This window comes from Branchiostoma floridae, chromosome 12 (genome assembly GCF_000003815.2).
Source record: "Branchiostoma floridae strain S238N-H82 chromosome 12, Bfl_VNyyK, whole genome shotgun sequence".
In the NCBI taxonomy this organism is placed as follows: domain Eukaryota; kingdom Metazoa; phylum Chordata; class Leptocardii; order Amphioxiformes; family Branchiostomatidae; genus Branchiostoma; species Branchiostoma floridae.
This window is the reverse complement of record NC_049990.1, coordinates 18,301,238-18,316,290: the sequence shown is the minus strand read 5'-3', so window position 1 is coordinate 18,316,290 and position 15,053 is coordinate 18,301,238. Positions and strand designations below refer to the sequence as shown.

The 15,053-nt window shown below is 39.7% G+C and overlaps 1 protein-coding gene across 18 annotated transcripts in view; it reads right to left on the bottom strand.

Moving 5' to 3' along the window:
* LOC118428320 (muscleblind-like protein 3) overlaps positions 1 to 15,053 on the bottom strand; it is a 201,224-nt gene that overhangs the window by 104,131 nt on the left and 82,040 nt on the right. Inside the window, exon 1 of one of the 18 annotated variants that reach the window (XM_035838353.1) lies at positions 7,487 to 7,505. The exons of 16 other annotated variants lie outside the window; for them this stretch is intronic. The gene's annotated coding sequence lies outside the window, so the exon portion shown is untranslated. Of the gene's footprint in view, positions 1 to 4,520; positions 4,671 to 7,486; positions 7,506 to 15,053 lie in introns of those variants that run through there. One more of the 18 variants, XM_035838352.1, reaches the window with a different exon arrangement.

Genomic DNA, 15,053 nt, shown 5'->3' with positions numbered 1-15,053 from the left:
ATATATTTATAAATCTTCAATACACAGCATTATCAAAGAGTGTTAGGACACCATGCTGCCAATAGTGCATAATAAATATTGTATGCTGTCATCTTTAGCCTGGATCTATAACACTTGATCTACCATTATTTGGGAGTTCTTTGGCAACCATCAGCAGATGCCATTTTGGGACAGTTTCCAGTGCAGACGTGGCTGATTTTACTAACACAAAACATGCAAACCACAATCTCACCTATTCCTGCAATAACTTCTAAGGCAAAATTGCTGTAAGACATTACTACAGTTATTTTAGAATTGTCATAACTTACAACAACATAGCTTTTGACAATACCAATTGATACTTATGACAATTATAGCTTCCGGCACATCTTTGCCATTTGATAGTTGCACAGTACTACAAACTTGTGACTTGACTACAGTGAGTCAAAAATTAATTCTCTCAGAGTCAGAATAGAAAATTGTCGTACACAAAAACAACGTGTGTTAAGTTTTGCATCCTTTCTATATAGAATTGTAGCACCACCTTCCTTTTAAAGTTGTGGTCCTTTTCCCATTTATTCATGCAATAACTTCAAATAAAATGTGCACCCTGACTTTATCAACACCAAGCAGCACCTTTTAAAAAGTTTTGAAAGTGCGCACTTTATTCAAGAAAATACTGTAGTTGTTTAAGTGTCTGACAGAGTATGACCTACATAGTGGCTAGACAAAACTAACTAGACTGCAGGCCCTTGTGGGGGTTTGAGCTGCCCTTGTGAGGTCAGGGACATGTGCTGCCCCACTGTCTGGGACAAACCCCACAAGAGCCCACAGTATCATCTAGTATATTACACTCTACTTAGTACGTAGCATTCGAATCTTGTTACAACCTTTCCCTACCAATTTTCATAATTTTCGTTATGATCACTAGAGTATACAGTATCATCTGGTATACTTGTACATTCTGACGTAGTAACGTTACTCATATCTCTCTCATTAAACACCATTAGAGTCTACAATATAATCCAGTATGATACACTATCTCTGTATAGTATATACATATCTTTAACATTAAAAGAATTACTGTCTTTGAAGCAAGTGTTATAACAAATGGTAGAGACATTAATCTTGAGTTCAACACAAAACAAAATGTTGAGTTTGGACCTTTTGAAATTTGACATTACAAAGACCACGATATTGATTTCTATAAAAGACAATGTGCACAAAGTCAAGATAAGTTATTGCGGTGATGTCATTTCTGATGCAAAGCACAAAGGTCCGTGGCATGTGATTCTATTTTTAAAGATTACTCTGTACAAAGTTGACGCTAACATCTTTTACAAGTAAAGGTTATTTAAACTGTTTGCGTTATTGGAGGACATTGGCATAACACCACAGAACTTTTTATATGATGATCTTTTTGGCATAAGAGTGGTTGAAGTATACTCTCTTGTACTGATGACAATCTAGCTGAACTGATTGGCCCAAACCCATACCACTTACTCTCAGCATCAAGAGCTGTCTAACACTCAAAATTCATAGCCGAAGCATGTCCAGAACTCGAAATATCAAACCTGGAAGTTCTGCTGCAGTACGATAACAAGCCGCTAGGGAGCCCAAAATCTAATCGTTTCTAGATCTCATCAAGACCTACCCACATACGGAATATCGATACAATCCATCCAGGCGTTCTCGAGTTATGCTGGTCTTACATGCATAGATACAAACGCCACCCAAAACATAACCTTCTTGGCGGAGGTAAAAATGCTGCAGTGTAGCATTCTTGAAACAACACTATGGGCACACCCTTGTAATCAGCAACACACCCTCCCAAAACATCAAGGATACGGACTCAAACAAAGCCTTTTCTTGCGATATAGAACATAACATACCTGTACTACTTTGTATGTTCCTCTGCACACTCTTGATATATTTTTGTGGTACAAAAACCAAAATTATAAGTGAAGCGAATGAAAATGGAAGACAATGCGAAGATATACACATGTACCTTCCAGCACTGCAAGTCACCTTGGACAACACGTGGGGTCAAAATGTGTTGGTCTCAAAACTGGAAAGACAACTTTGACTCTGCCTTATTTGTATTCAGGTCTCTCTGAAGTTTACTCACATAGAACAAATTACCTCCTTTGTAAAAGTCAACTATACTTGGACGTTTTAGTATATGTATAAGATTAGCTTCTTTGTAAAAATCAACCACTAGCTTGTAATTTATGGCAAATTATGGCTTTGCTCAATGATAATAAAGGTCTGTTCTTTTTTAGTTTACCTAGCGGCCTTTTCTTTGTTATTTATGTTGAACACTCTATACATAGATCGTGTTTCCCTTCTTTCCAAGAATTCTGAACAAGATTCTTGCTAAAAGTTCAATCATCTGAATTGCATCATTATCAAGCATATACATCTATGAATGGATATCAGCAATCAGCAATATCAGAGTCCTTCAAAGCTGACATGCTAGTGATCAGACTGACAGGATTTAGAGTCATTTAGTTGTGATGTTTTGGAACACCATGATTTCATACCTTCATAAAGGCACTTAAAAATTGTATATGAAAGCACTATTCATGTATAACTGTCAACTTTCACCTTGTAAAAGTTAAAGCTATACGCAAACTTTATTGCTACATTATGAAATGTATCTCTCTCTCTAAACACTTCTTTTAAAAGATTTCTGCAACTCAAACAGTGAAGATCTTTTTTTAAAACTGATCCACAGCAGACATACATATATTATACTAAGTTTTATTATTGGACAGGTTTTTTTCCCCCACTGATTCCGATTCAGTTATGGCACAAATGCCATCTCTGAACACAAAAACAGTAGCATCGTCTATGGAATCAGTGAAACTAAAAATTCTAGACGCTGACGCGACACTGACAAGTTATGCGTTTCCCGCCAAGCAGCGAACGCACGTTCTTATACCGTTGGTCTGTGACCCTGCCACGTTGCCACTTTTTCCCCTCTCCGAAGCCCGCCATGCTTTGAAACCAACCAAGCGATCTTTCCCCAAAGCATTTAAACTCCTCACTGGAATCTAGGCAACATGCCAGATTTGCACCAACACACACACTCCAACATTATCGCCACACAAGCCACATTCCATTGTGAGTTTTAGCTTTACCAAAACAGTTTTGTTGTACGTTGAAATGTCTGTAGACATCCATACCAGCTTCTCTTGTGAACCCAGGCCTACCTGAGAGGCACAAACAATTACACATCCAAAACAAACAGATGAACGTGACCCAGGAGATAGAGTGGTGTACTTGACTTTGTTGTCACTTGATCGGTAACTAGTGTAAGAGTGAGTTTCAATCGTTTTCACTAATGAATGAATGGACTGCAACACACACTATGACCTGAGTGCTTACAGCCTAATGCCACGTCCGTTAAAAATGGCGGGCGCCGTCTGAGTGTAGCTGCCAGCTTAGGACTCTTTTCTTGCTGCCTCATTCGAAAGCCTATATGGTTAATATTGTACTACGACATGTGCGACAGAACTCAACATGACCTTGTCAGAGTTGTTGGCTGCATCTTTGCATTTGAAGCTTTTTAAAAGTGCTGCTCCCAGATTCCTTACGTTGCTTGTGTTTGAGGGTGGACACAATGTAACATTTACCCAGAGGCAAGAGCAATGGCGGATGTATTTGGCGAACTCACAACATCCCTATAGGGCCTTATGTATACTTTGGCATTCACCGGAGCAGTTTGGGCAACACTTTTGTATCCAACAAAGTGGATTTTTGTAAATCGCACTAAGTCATGCTTTCACAATGGCAGACAGACATGTACAGGAGTAGACCATGTCATCTGGCAAACATGGTGAATGATTTTGCACAAACGTTCTTGCACTATGGAGTGCGATTTCTGGGAACAAGATCGGATGTCTGTATATGACCATTCAATGGAAGTATAAATGACTGACACAAATGAGCCTAAACGTAACATCTTGTGAATGAACCTGTGATAGTGTGTTTCCAACCAGAAAATCCTTTGCCGTAATTACCAAGGCGGGTCATGAATACGGCTCTACCTTTGCAAGACCCGCCAACTACTGATGCGAGATAACACACAGGTAGTTGAGAGAACGTAAGTTTAGTGACCTGAGACAAACATCCAGCCAGCCAACAAAAATGGAGCGTTCGTGGCTGAGACAGATCAACTTACGTTGGGTAAGATACATAAGCCATTAGTACAATTACATGACTGTCGTAGAGTGACAGAGAACGAGCACCCATGTAGTAAGTCTCGACGGCTCGCCCTCAGGCTAAAATGGCGGACACGACACTTCACCAACTATTTTCCCCACTGGACCCACCAAGTCCAAATAAAGCAAACACTCGCCAGTGGTAGAGAGCAAGCCGTGTCAACTACGACAAATAAACTACCCCGCACACGTTCTACTACAATGGCAGAACAGAGAACCACCATTTTGTTTCTTCTACTTTGTTTTTCTTCAAGCAACAGCATTTCTTTAGTCGTTATTTGGGAATGAGTAGCTTAACGAGATTATGGGACATACCTGGGCTTTGCTCAATCAAGCTGCATATGTAGCAAGCAAGTCTTCCAAGTGATCCAATGCTCTAACTGACCAGACTGGTCTGTGCCACGGGAGGTTGATCAACCGTTGTGGGGTGCACGCACGTGGAAAATCTGTGTCATTATCAACCGTGGCGGGGGTAAAGGGAGGAAGCCGACCTTTTGGTTGGGTCACAAGTTCAAAGTTCTGTCTACTGATTGGTGAAACGTAAACGGAGTCGGGATTGGTTAGAGAAGGAAAACTGAGTGTTCTATGTTCCAGAGTAATTAGACTTGAAAGGGGGTTGATTTACAGAGAACCCAGTTTGAACTTTGAACGCTAAGCAGACCTGAAAGTCATGCTCCTGTAAGTATAAACCTACCTCCTTCGTCTGTTGATTACTCTTCTTTGTTTTCTTATCTTCTGTTTAACAATTTTCTATATACAAATAACGTTATAGACAAACAAGAATGTTCTATAAAACTTTGTCCTTTTTTTCTGAAACAGTTTTATCACAGTGGAAAGCCTAGAAAGAAATGGCACAGAAAAAATAGAATTGAGATGTGAGGCCATATCTGATGGTGGTATTTATATTTGGTCAAGGACAGGTGACCTGGTACATGTACATGTACGTGGGAGGGCTGCATGTTTGGCCTTCAAAATTTGCTTCCCTCACAAAAAGAGAACTGTAACTGGTCTGTAGATACAACATGTTGGCAACAGAACACATCAAATTACCACAAAAAAATGTCCACATTTGTATTTTCCTTGTAGGGCCACACAAGGATAGGTGACCTGGTATATACAGTTTGTATGTACATGTACGTGGGAGGGCCGCACGTTTGGCCTTCAAAACTTGCTTCTCCGGCAAAAAGAGAATCGTAACTGGTCTGTAGATAAGTACATGTTGGCAACAGAACACATGAAAATGTCCTTGAATTGTATTTTCTTTGTAGGGCCACACCTGACATATCAATCTTCAGTTTGGGACATTTTCATGAAATTTTAGCAAGGGACATGATGAAAACAGAAAGCTAGAAGGAAAACTTGCACCTGATTCACTACCTGAAACTACATGTAACAAGGTACAAACTTTTCCTCATAGACCGTTTTCATGTTCCGATATTCCAATCCAGCATTATTTTCTGAAATCCAAGAATGACAAATTTAAACTGGTATAATCATCCTGTTTTGTTTGTCCACAAGTTTCTGTAAATGCCTTAACACTACATCAGGCATAAGTTAGAATTAACAGTCAGAGCCATGGTGGACTGTAAGATCTAATATATATTTACTTCACAATAACAAAATGTCATGCATTTTGTATGTAATAAGCAGGAGTCCAGCCGAGTTGAAAATTGGCGAGAGTACGCAGTGACCACGAGCGGAAATGTTGTAACGCCCAATAGCTTTATGGATTGGGGGCAATCTTCTTTTTCTACATCGTAGGACACGTTTATAACTTAATATATTGGCTGATCTTGGTACACAGGATTAAACTAAAAACTTTTGAAAAAGACAATTTTAGACATTTTTACAGACTAGCAATATTGTATTTGAAGTATTCAAATATTCTCAATGGTAATTCATTCAATTTGACTATTTTGAGTCTTTTATATTTGAAGCAACATGTTCTAAATATTATATCTTTGCAGGCATAAAAGTTTGTGGTTTTGACAAGTTATTGCTCATATATCTTACAATGGCTTGCAATCGTGGTTATAAGCAAAGTTTATTGAGTAGGATGTCAGCCTGGATGTATGATTTATGACCAACAATTGTGCAAAACCGTGAAATTTCATACCCATGAAGTTATGTGCCTAGATTTTAACTCGCCTGCTAATATTTGGTAACAGCAATACTAGAAAACTAAATAGAGATACTTAATAAATCTATAAAGCTCAGAGTCTGATCTTTATACTTGTAAAATGTTGTTTGTGGCTAATTCAGTGGTCCTTTGTGGTGATTGGAGTCAGAAATTCAGGTCACAGACAAGAGGTCAAGGTTGGGGGCAAGGTCCGACTGGGGATAATCTCCCTGGGACAGGGGGCAACCAGAAATAACCACAAGAGGGGATGGCTGGAAGTTTTGAATGTTGGACAAAGGGGAGAACCAGTACTTCTATCTAGAGGTGGATACTGTTAGACAAGTTCTATGCATGATAGGTTTTGTGGTTGGAATGTAGAATCATTTAGGGAATGAAAGATCCAAATCAGGGCTTTAGCCAGCTCGAAACTTTTTTCCGTCAGCCAATTCCAATCGTCGCGAAAACCGCGAAAATCAATTAGAATGACTGAACTGAGACCTTGAAAAACGGGTTTTAATGAGATTATCGTATGCGAAAAGGCACCGACACACATTGTCAACAATCATAACAATAGCAAAACAAACAGTGTGTGGCTTTTATGGCCGTGGACGGCGTCCCCAGGCCGGCTGTAGCTTCCACCAAGGATTTTTGTCCGTCAAGGTTGACGGATTGGTTTGAAAATTTTTCCGTCAGACGCAACAAATTTCCGTCAATTGACGGAAAAACGGACGCTGGCTAGAGCCCTGATCCAAATGAAACATTTCAACTGGAAGATATTTTTGTATTGTGAATGGTCCCCTGTACTGAACATGGTACAGGCAAAGAGACCTAAAGTTCCTGCAGTCACTATAACAACATGTAGAAATCAACAACTATGAATTCCGAAGTTAACATCAATCATTTCTTAGCCATCAATGAATTGCTATATTCGGGCAGAAAGACACAGAAAAATATGGTTGAAGTATAATGTTAAACCTGCCATCACACTAAGCCCTGGTGGCCTGTTGTTGCTACCAACAAGAGTCCCCAATACTCTCCTAATTAATACCCCAATGGTAACGACCAGAACGAATTACAGGAATATATAAGACACATAATGGCATAGTATGCAGTACACCTAACTTCACACATTAAGGAAGGTGGTACTATAACAGAAACTCACAGTACAGTGTGAAGCACAGCCAGTGCAGATTAACACATGTTGCTGCTGTAGGACCAACTGACACTCTGTCTCTCCTCTCAGACCTGAGACCTTACAAGGTTATGATCATTAACAGGAGGCCTGGCTAAAGCAGATGCTTGTAGCCTGTCACCTGTAACCAAGTTCAACCTCATGCATATTCATGAGGTTGAACTGTCTCCTGGTTTAAAATTTTTCTCCCATCTCATTCACTCTTTGTTTGATTTGAGTTTTTAGCTTTGTCATTTTGACGTTAACTCTGTCATTTTAAGCTTACAAATACACATCATCATCAATATCATATCATAAAGTTTGGGTTTTTTGCCATCCCTTCAAGCAAATTTCTGTCCCCATGGACATAAAACAATAAACACTAAACAACAATAAACATGTCCTGGAGACGACCATGCTACAGACAATGACATTTGATGTCTCTCTGGAGTATAATCAACCCCCATAAAGTTCAACAATAAGGCCATCACCGTAACATCAATACGCAGATGATATATCCAAACGAGACCATAACAACTTCAGTAGACTATATCAGGGGCCTAAATTGCTTCCTAAGTCTGGTGGGAGTTTCTAGCTACCCAAATGTTGCCGTCAGAATTCCTGCCAAAATTCAAGTTCAGGGGGCCGTCCTCTTACCCTGAATGGTCTGGGTTATACAGCAGACTGATGAGAAATTGATCACCAAGATGAGAGCCATTATTGCACCATTCCGGGTGTATGAAGGTCACAGACAGTCACCCCTCTGATGGCACTTCTATCTTTGCCCTTCAAGTACAGAGGATACCGTAAAGGAAAAATTCAGAAGGGCAGCAGCAGGCTCCTTGTTAACTCACAAATGTGAAGTTCATAAATTACGCCCTGCAGAATTGATACATATTGGGCTTAACTCGCTCGACCTTTTTCTGAAGAGGTAACTGCACAGACCATTAATGAATTACCACAGCAGGTGATGATTTTGTAACGACATAATGACTAACGTAGTAACGGCTTATTTACACAAAATGTTCCCTCTCCTGTCAGCAAGCAAGTGCGACCGTACATCTCCGAGATAAAATTGCGTGTAAAATTCTTTGGAGGTAGTAAGAGCTATGCTGCATTGGTGTACATGTAAATAGATAAAGAGAGGATTCAAAGACCCCGGCAGAATTCAAAGAACCCAGCAGCTTTTGTTATGACTTTTATGTGAGAACATCTGTTTGTGTATGTTGTAGCAACCAAGGACGTTCATCTCATAATCAACCGCTAACCTTGTATTAGGACATACATATACACGACATAAAGAAGTGTTGCATGGCATCGTGGTCTTCGGTTAAAGTTGGGCACACCTCTCGCACTATGCTTTTTAGATCAATATAGAAATAGAACATAAAAGACAAGGAAAAACAACATAAGTATCTGATGTAGCACTAAGATATGGAAACTTCTGTTATAATGTTAATATATATAAATTGATGTGAATGTGTTGAGCTAAGCTGTATTTGGCCACACCCATTCGTGACCTGGTTACCAGACACAAACAAAGACATACTGTAAGTTGGCAAAGAGGTAGATAGCAAAGATACCAAGTTCATGAACAGAGCAATATTTACTGTGCTAAGCTTTACTTGGATTGTCTACATGTACATGTACATGTTACTATACTTTGGATGGATATATATGACAAAGTTTAACATTCGTAAAGCTTATGCTGCCTAGCACTCCACAATGTATTGTTTCGTTGCAATTTCCATAAAGTACAATATAACATTAAAAGGTCCATCCAAATAAATATACAGCCAAATATATACAGAAACTCATAGATCCACATATCTAACTTTGTACCTTTATGCCTAGGTTACACATAGCCGACTTTGGCTCCCGAACACTAGCCGACTCTTAGCCGACCCAAGTCGGCAGTAGTTCGGCAGTAGTCTGACCAGTTTAGGCCACGCCTATTTTTTTAGCGCCGAACATGTCCCGAACACCTCCCGACCGGTAAATGACTTACTCCCGACTGTGTCCCAAATGCTAACTAACCTATTACCAACCATCCCGACCTCTAGCCACAGACTGCCGAATCACTCCCGACTGATCCCCAACCGATTGCCGACCCTTTTTCGACTTGAAATAGACATAATCAGCGATTTTCAAAAGAGTGCTCATTTTCGTTTTTAATCAAAACTGTCCTTTGTTCTATTTGTAAACATCACTAAGAGATCAAATTTAGATCACATATAGCTCCAGTGCGGCATTTATCGGGTCTTTTTGTTTTTAGCTGGATGTCGGTCGTGTGAAGTTCGGGAGTGATTCGTCTACGTTCTGGCAATAGTCTTTTTGCTTGGCAATGAGTATAGCAGAGATTTGTCTAAGGTCTTGGGGTAAATCATTGGTAAGTTGGAAACAAGCTGGGAGTAAGTCAGCAATGTTTATGGCGTGGTTAAGATTTAATTTGACTGCTGACTTACTCCCGAACACCAACCGAACACTAGCCGACCGTGCCGAACACCAGCCGACCACCAACCGACCCATTCCAGAGTTGCCGTTCAGAGCCGAATGTTTTGAACATTTCAAAACATTCGGATGGAGCAGCCGAACACCAGCCGACTCAGCCGAACGCCAGCCGAACGCCAGCCGACTACAGCCGACTAGCTCCCGAATCACTCCTAAACCATAGTCGGGAGAGAGTCGGGAGCCAAATTCGGCTATGTGTAACCTAGGCATTATGCACTGCATTAGATTTACTGAATTTCATGATGGTAGGATTGCTAATAGAGCAATCGTAGGGAATTTCGCTGACGGAAACGACCCTTGACCTCACTGAGCGACATCCGCCGGCTAGGTCGGCCGGGCTCGCATTTTGCTTAACCACCATCCCACCCTTGCTGCCTTGAATTTATCCTTTCAAAGAATGTTACCGTAGCACTACATGTATATGTACACTCACTGTATTGCTCATTGTTATAGCCAAGATCCTGGTCTTAGACCCTACATTGTTGTAATCATCAAGACCTTGGTCTTAGGCCGTTGATGTCTTTGCACAACCTGTAAGCCTCTCATCGAGCAGAATAAAGACATCATTTGACATTTCATATGATTTGTCCATCTTCTTTTTGCAACAGTATCACAACCATTCTTCCTTCCTCCTTCCCCAAACGAAACAAATGAAAATTTGATGCAGTGGCAACCGTTATTCAAATCTCCCCACTACCAGATTATACCCTCCCAGTGTTCCAGACAGAAGACAGTTTATAAACCCACACTGCGCCGCCGCTGCTTTATTAATGACACTGCCTGCAGCTATGTTACTGCAGATGAATATCAGCGATCAGCGTTTTCCTCCTAAGCAATTGTTGGATATGGGGAGGTGATTCTCTTCACAGCATGCCATCCCCAAACATGATGTAAATAGCTTGACATGATGACACCGCGGGCAACTGTGCCACGATTCATATTCACTACATGTTGCTATCTGGATAGTTGGTTAAACTTTGTATCATGATGAAGCACGTTTGAAATAAGTTAGAAGTGCTTGATTATGTTTCATTAGAATACTCGTAATCACGCTAATGCTAGTTCACCTTTATCTGCGGCGTACCTTACATGTACATATCCGTTGTTTTGAAAAACATGGCACTTTGGGATATCAACTTGACAGACAGTGGTTTCACACACACTCACACTCACTATCCGGTGATCACTATCAAACTACAGTACTTCTAAGATATTAAACTTTGAAGCCACCATACAAAATACAACGGCTATAAGATACCCCGCGGATAAAGGTGAACCCACGGATAATGGTGAACTGGCGTTATTGAGAAGCAACATTATGATTATTCACATGTAGAAAATTGTTTAAATCATCCCAAATCATCAAGGATAGAAACATAAATGTCATCAGTAGTATATGATAAGAGTCAGTGATATAGAAAATGGTGCACAACCTAAATTTGAGTCTCCTATGGTTTTATACAGTAGTAAACTTCTTCTTTTAGATCAATAGTCATAAAACGAATGCTGATGAAATGTTTGTTATGAAATTTCATACCTATAATCTACAAAATCCCTGTTGAGCGGTAAGATTTATGAACAGTTGTTATTATACCAACTCGCACTGCCATTTATCCCAATGATTCATGTGATTTTCTACGGATCAAATACTAATCATTCATAAGAAGTGCTTCATGACATGAATTAATTTTGAACCTCGCTAATTTAGATTTTGACGGATTACTTGGCCATATATCATTTTAGACATGTGCAAGTATGTGCAGGGTAATACGTGCTTAATACACTTTGCTATCAACTTGAGCTATTCTTTCCAATCTAATGCAATAGTGCTATCAAGTAGGTAGTAAAGAGGGTCATACAACTGGCAATGGATCTTGTGTAAAGTTCTCAAGACCTCCTGAGATAACTCACAAGTTTTACGGAAAGTTGGAAAGGTTGTTAGGGTTCTTCACTTAGAATCTAAAGGATATGGGTTCAAGTTCCTAGCAAGCCCCAAAGTTGTGCCTTTGGCAAAGGCATTTTACATGTATCTTCTCACTAGACTCAGGTGAAAATAGGTACCTAGCTTTGGTTAGGGAGATCCTCTTCGATGGTACATAAAGCTGAGATTCACGTGTTTGAGGACAGCCATATCTCCCGCATGTTAAAGAACCAAACACACTTTTGAAAAGTGATCCATTGAACCGTAAAAAAAAATTGGTGTGTTGTGCTTTAAATCGGCTTACTGGTTTGTCAGAACAAACACCAAGCCTTCAACCCTTCACCATAGAGTCTATTTTCCTTGTACGTCTAACAAGCCGATGTGAGATTTTCCACACATTCCTGAAGTTTGTGGGAGAATCTGAAAGCCCTGGTAAGACACCAGATGTCTATTCCAATCTTTGGGAGATATCCAAAGTATAAGGGAACAACATTTGGCACTTCACTACCAATTGTACACAAATTCATGTTTGGGCAATTTGGTTATAACAGTATAACTCCTTTTTGGATGGTTATCAAATTGGATTTATGATGGAAAGTGTATTTGAAGACCAGGTTTTTATAGAGTCTAAATTGACCCCATGGGGAGTCACATATTTCCTTACATCTCCCCTACTTCACTCCCTCAGTGCCAGGGCTGCTAACAGGCATATCAAACACTAAGAAGTAGAATCAGAAGTGAAGGTACCAAGGATCCTGAAACTAGGTGATCCGTTACAATAGAACACAGCTGCCACGTTTTGTCTAAAGATAAGATAAGATGAATAAACTCTAAATAATTTTCTATCTGAACCACTGGATATCATGTAATTTGGCATACAAACAAAATGATAGACACCTAAAAGGGAAAATCTAATAGTAGATACAATTAGTCAATTAGCCAACTCTACAGGTGTAACATTGCAAATAAACCCTCTTATATCAAAGCTGATTGATACTGGCTGTCTTTTATAATTGGTCTGTATTGAAAAGAAACAAAGAAAGCAAGACTAGTGTCTTTCCAAACCTCAACATCTATATACAATTAACTCTTACACAATCAACTTGAGCAAGAAAACTTTTCAAGAAACGAATGTTGAAAAACAAATTTAGAGGAAGAGTTTGAAAGGGTCAGTGACAGAGCTTCACGGATCACCTGATTAGTACCCAGCTATGCTGACCTGAACAGGACACCTCTCCTATTTGACACAACAATAACACAGTTCATTCTCTGTGCTGTCAACAGCTTTCAATTTTTTTCAGTTCCACTCATTGCTTGGGAGCTCGCGTTGTTAACTTTTGTTCTTAAACATGTCCTTATGAAAATATATTTTCAGCAACGTCATGAAGTTCAAATTTTTTCGACAGAAGGGGTAACGTTACATTTTTTTTTGTCCCAGAAAAGGGGTCCTGAACAGACCTATTTTTAGACTCTTCTGTTTGACTCAACAATATCAGGGGTCTCTCTCAGACATTCAGGTGTTGATCAACAAGAAGAAAGCGTGTCAACAGCCTAGGAGACATACGATAGGGTCAGAGCGGGTCAGACAGATCTGTTTCCCCTCCTGTGTTGTAGGGGACCCCATATCCTGTTTTCCTTGTAATCCTAGCTGCACTTTCCCTCAACTACCACAAAAGCAACCTGGATGGTTTATATTCTGAAATGTTTGAACTTGTACTATACAGTAAGTAGATGCTGGTGAAAGAACAAATGTCAGTCTTCTTCTTCCAAAAAATTAGATTAGATGACTTTCTTACCTGTGCAGACAGGTGTAGAAATGCCTTTTTTCGGGATAGGTGCACAATTTTGTAGTGCACAACATGAAAATAAGTAGAATGTAAGAAAAACCTAATTACGAATTACGAATTCCAAAAAATCATACTGCATTTCGTCAGGGCTTGAATCTTGCTAACTATGGAATTTAGATAAGTGATACAACAAAGAATTTTAGTACTTTTCATGACACTTAAAATGTCAAGAATATTCTGTATACTAAGTGTACAATGGTACTTTTACATGGGTAACCGTACAAGGTGCACAGTTCCACTTGTGCACCGAATATTTATTTATCTATTTATCTATTTATTCCTTTGGCTGGCTGAACAGGCAGCTAAGGTCGCCCAACTAGCAGTGGCTGTTACAAAGGGCTGGCCTTGGAGAGAAATACAAAATACATTAAGCAATATATCAAGTACAATAATACATAAAATTTACACAAAGTATGATACAAGATATATACATACTGTTACTGACTGTTCAGCTAGACTTTTTGTGCTGTCGTAAGTACTACCTCTATTAGTTTTTACACAGAGAACGGGTCCCCAAGCGATATCCAGACACCCAGTATTTGAATCCTGATACAGGAATCAAAGGTCCGTCAATAAAGAAACAAGCCATGCTACCAGCATTCCATGTTTACAGGGTATTCTAATGAAATTTTACAAACTTCTCTTAAAATTGATATTCAAATGACCCTATAATATAAAGGAAAAAATAAAACACATATTTGAAATTTACTGCAAGACAAGAAGTCAATAATATGAAATACAAGCATTTGCATCTGCAGCAGTTTGTACACTTCATTTTCCATGGCACAAGAAGTGTAAACAAAGTGGCGTACCAGTCACCCATTACACATGGCATTCATGAGAGTAATTTGCCATGAATGCCAAATTTCATGTCCAACTGACCCGTAAATGTGTTATGGGAGTTGGGCATGATTATCCCCAATACCTGTAATGCTGCATGCCAAACCACATGTCTGATTCTTCACACACCAGGTCTAATAGAACTGCCTACTTGGATTGAAATCCAATCCCTTTCCTGCTCCCCAAATACTTCCACCTTGAGTTCAAGGCCAAGAATGTTGGTTCTATGGGGAAAAATTGCACTGAACAAACCAGATCTTTATCTCACATTCTCAGCCTATTCAGAGCAACTCACTGGGTGGAGTGTGAACTTAGGTTCTACATTCTCCAACAAAGATGGCGCCTGTCTGAGAACGTTAACACCCCTGCCGGCCGATTTCCTTACTTAAAATTCCAAGTATGTTCCACACCCACCTTACTATAGACCCTCCGCTCATCA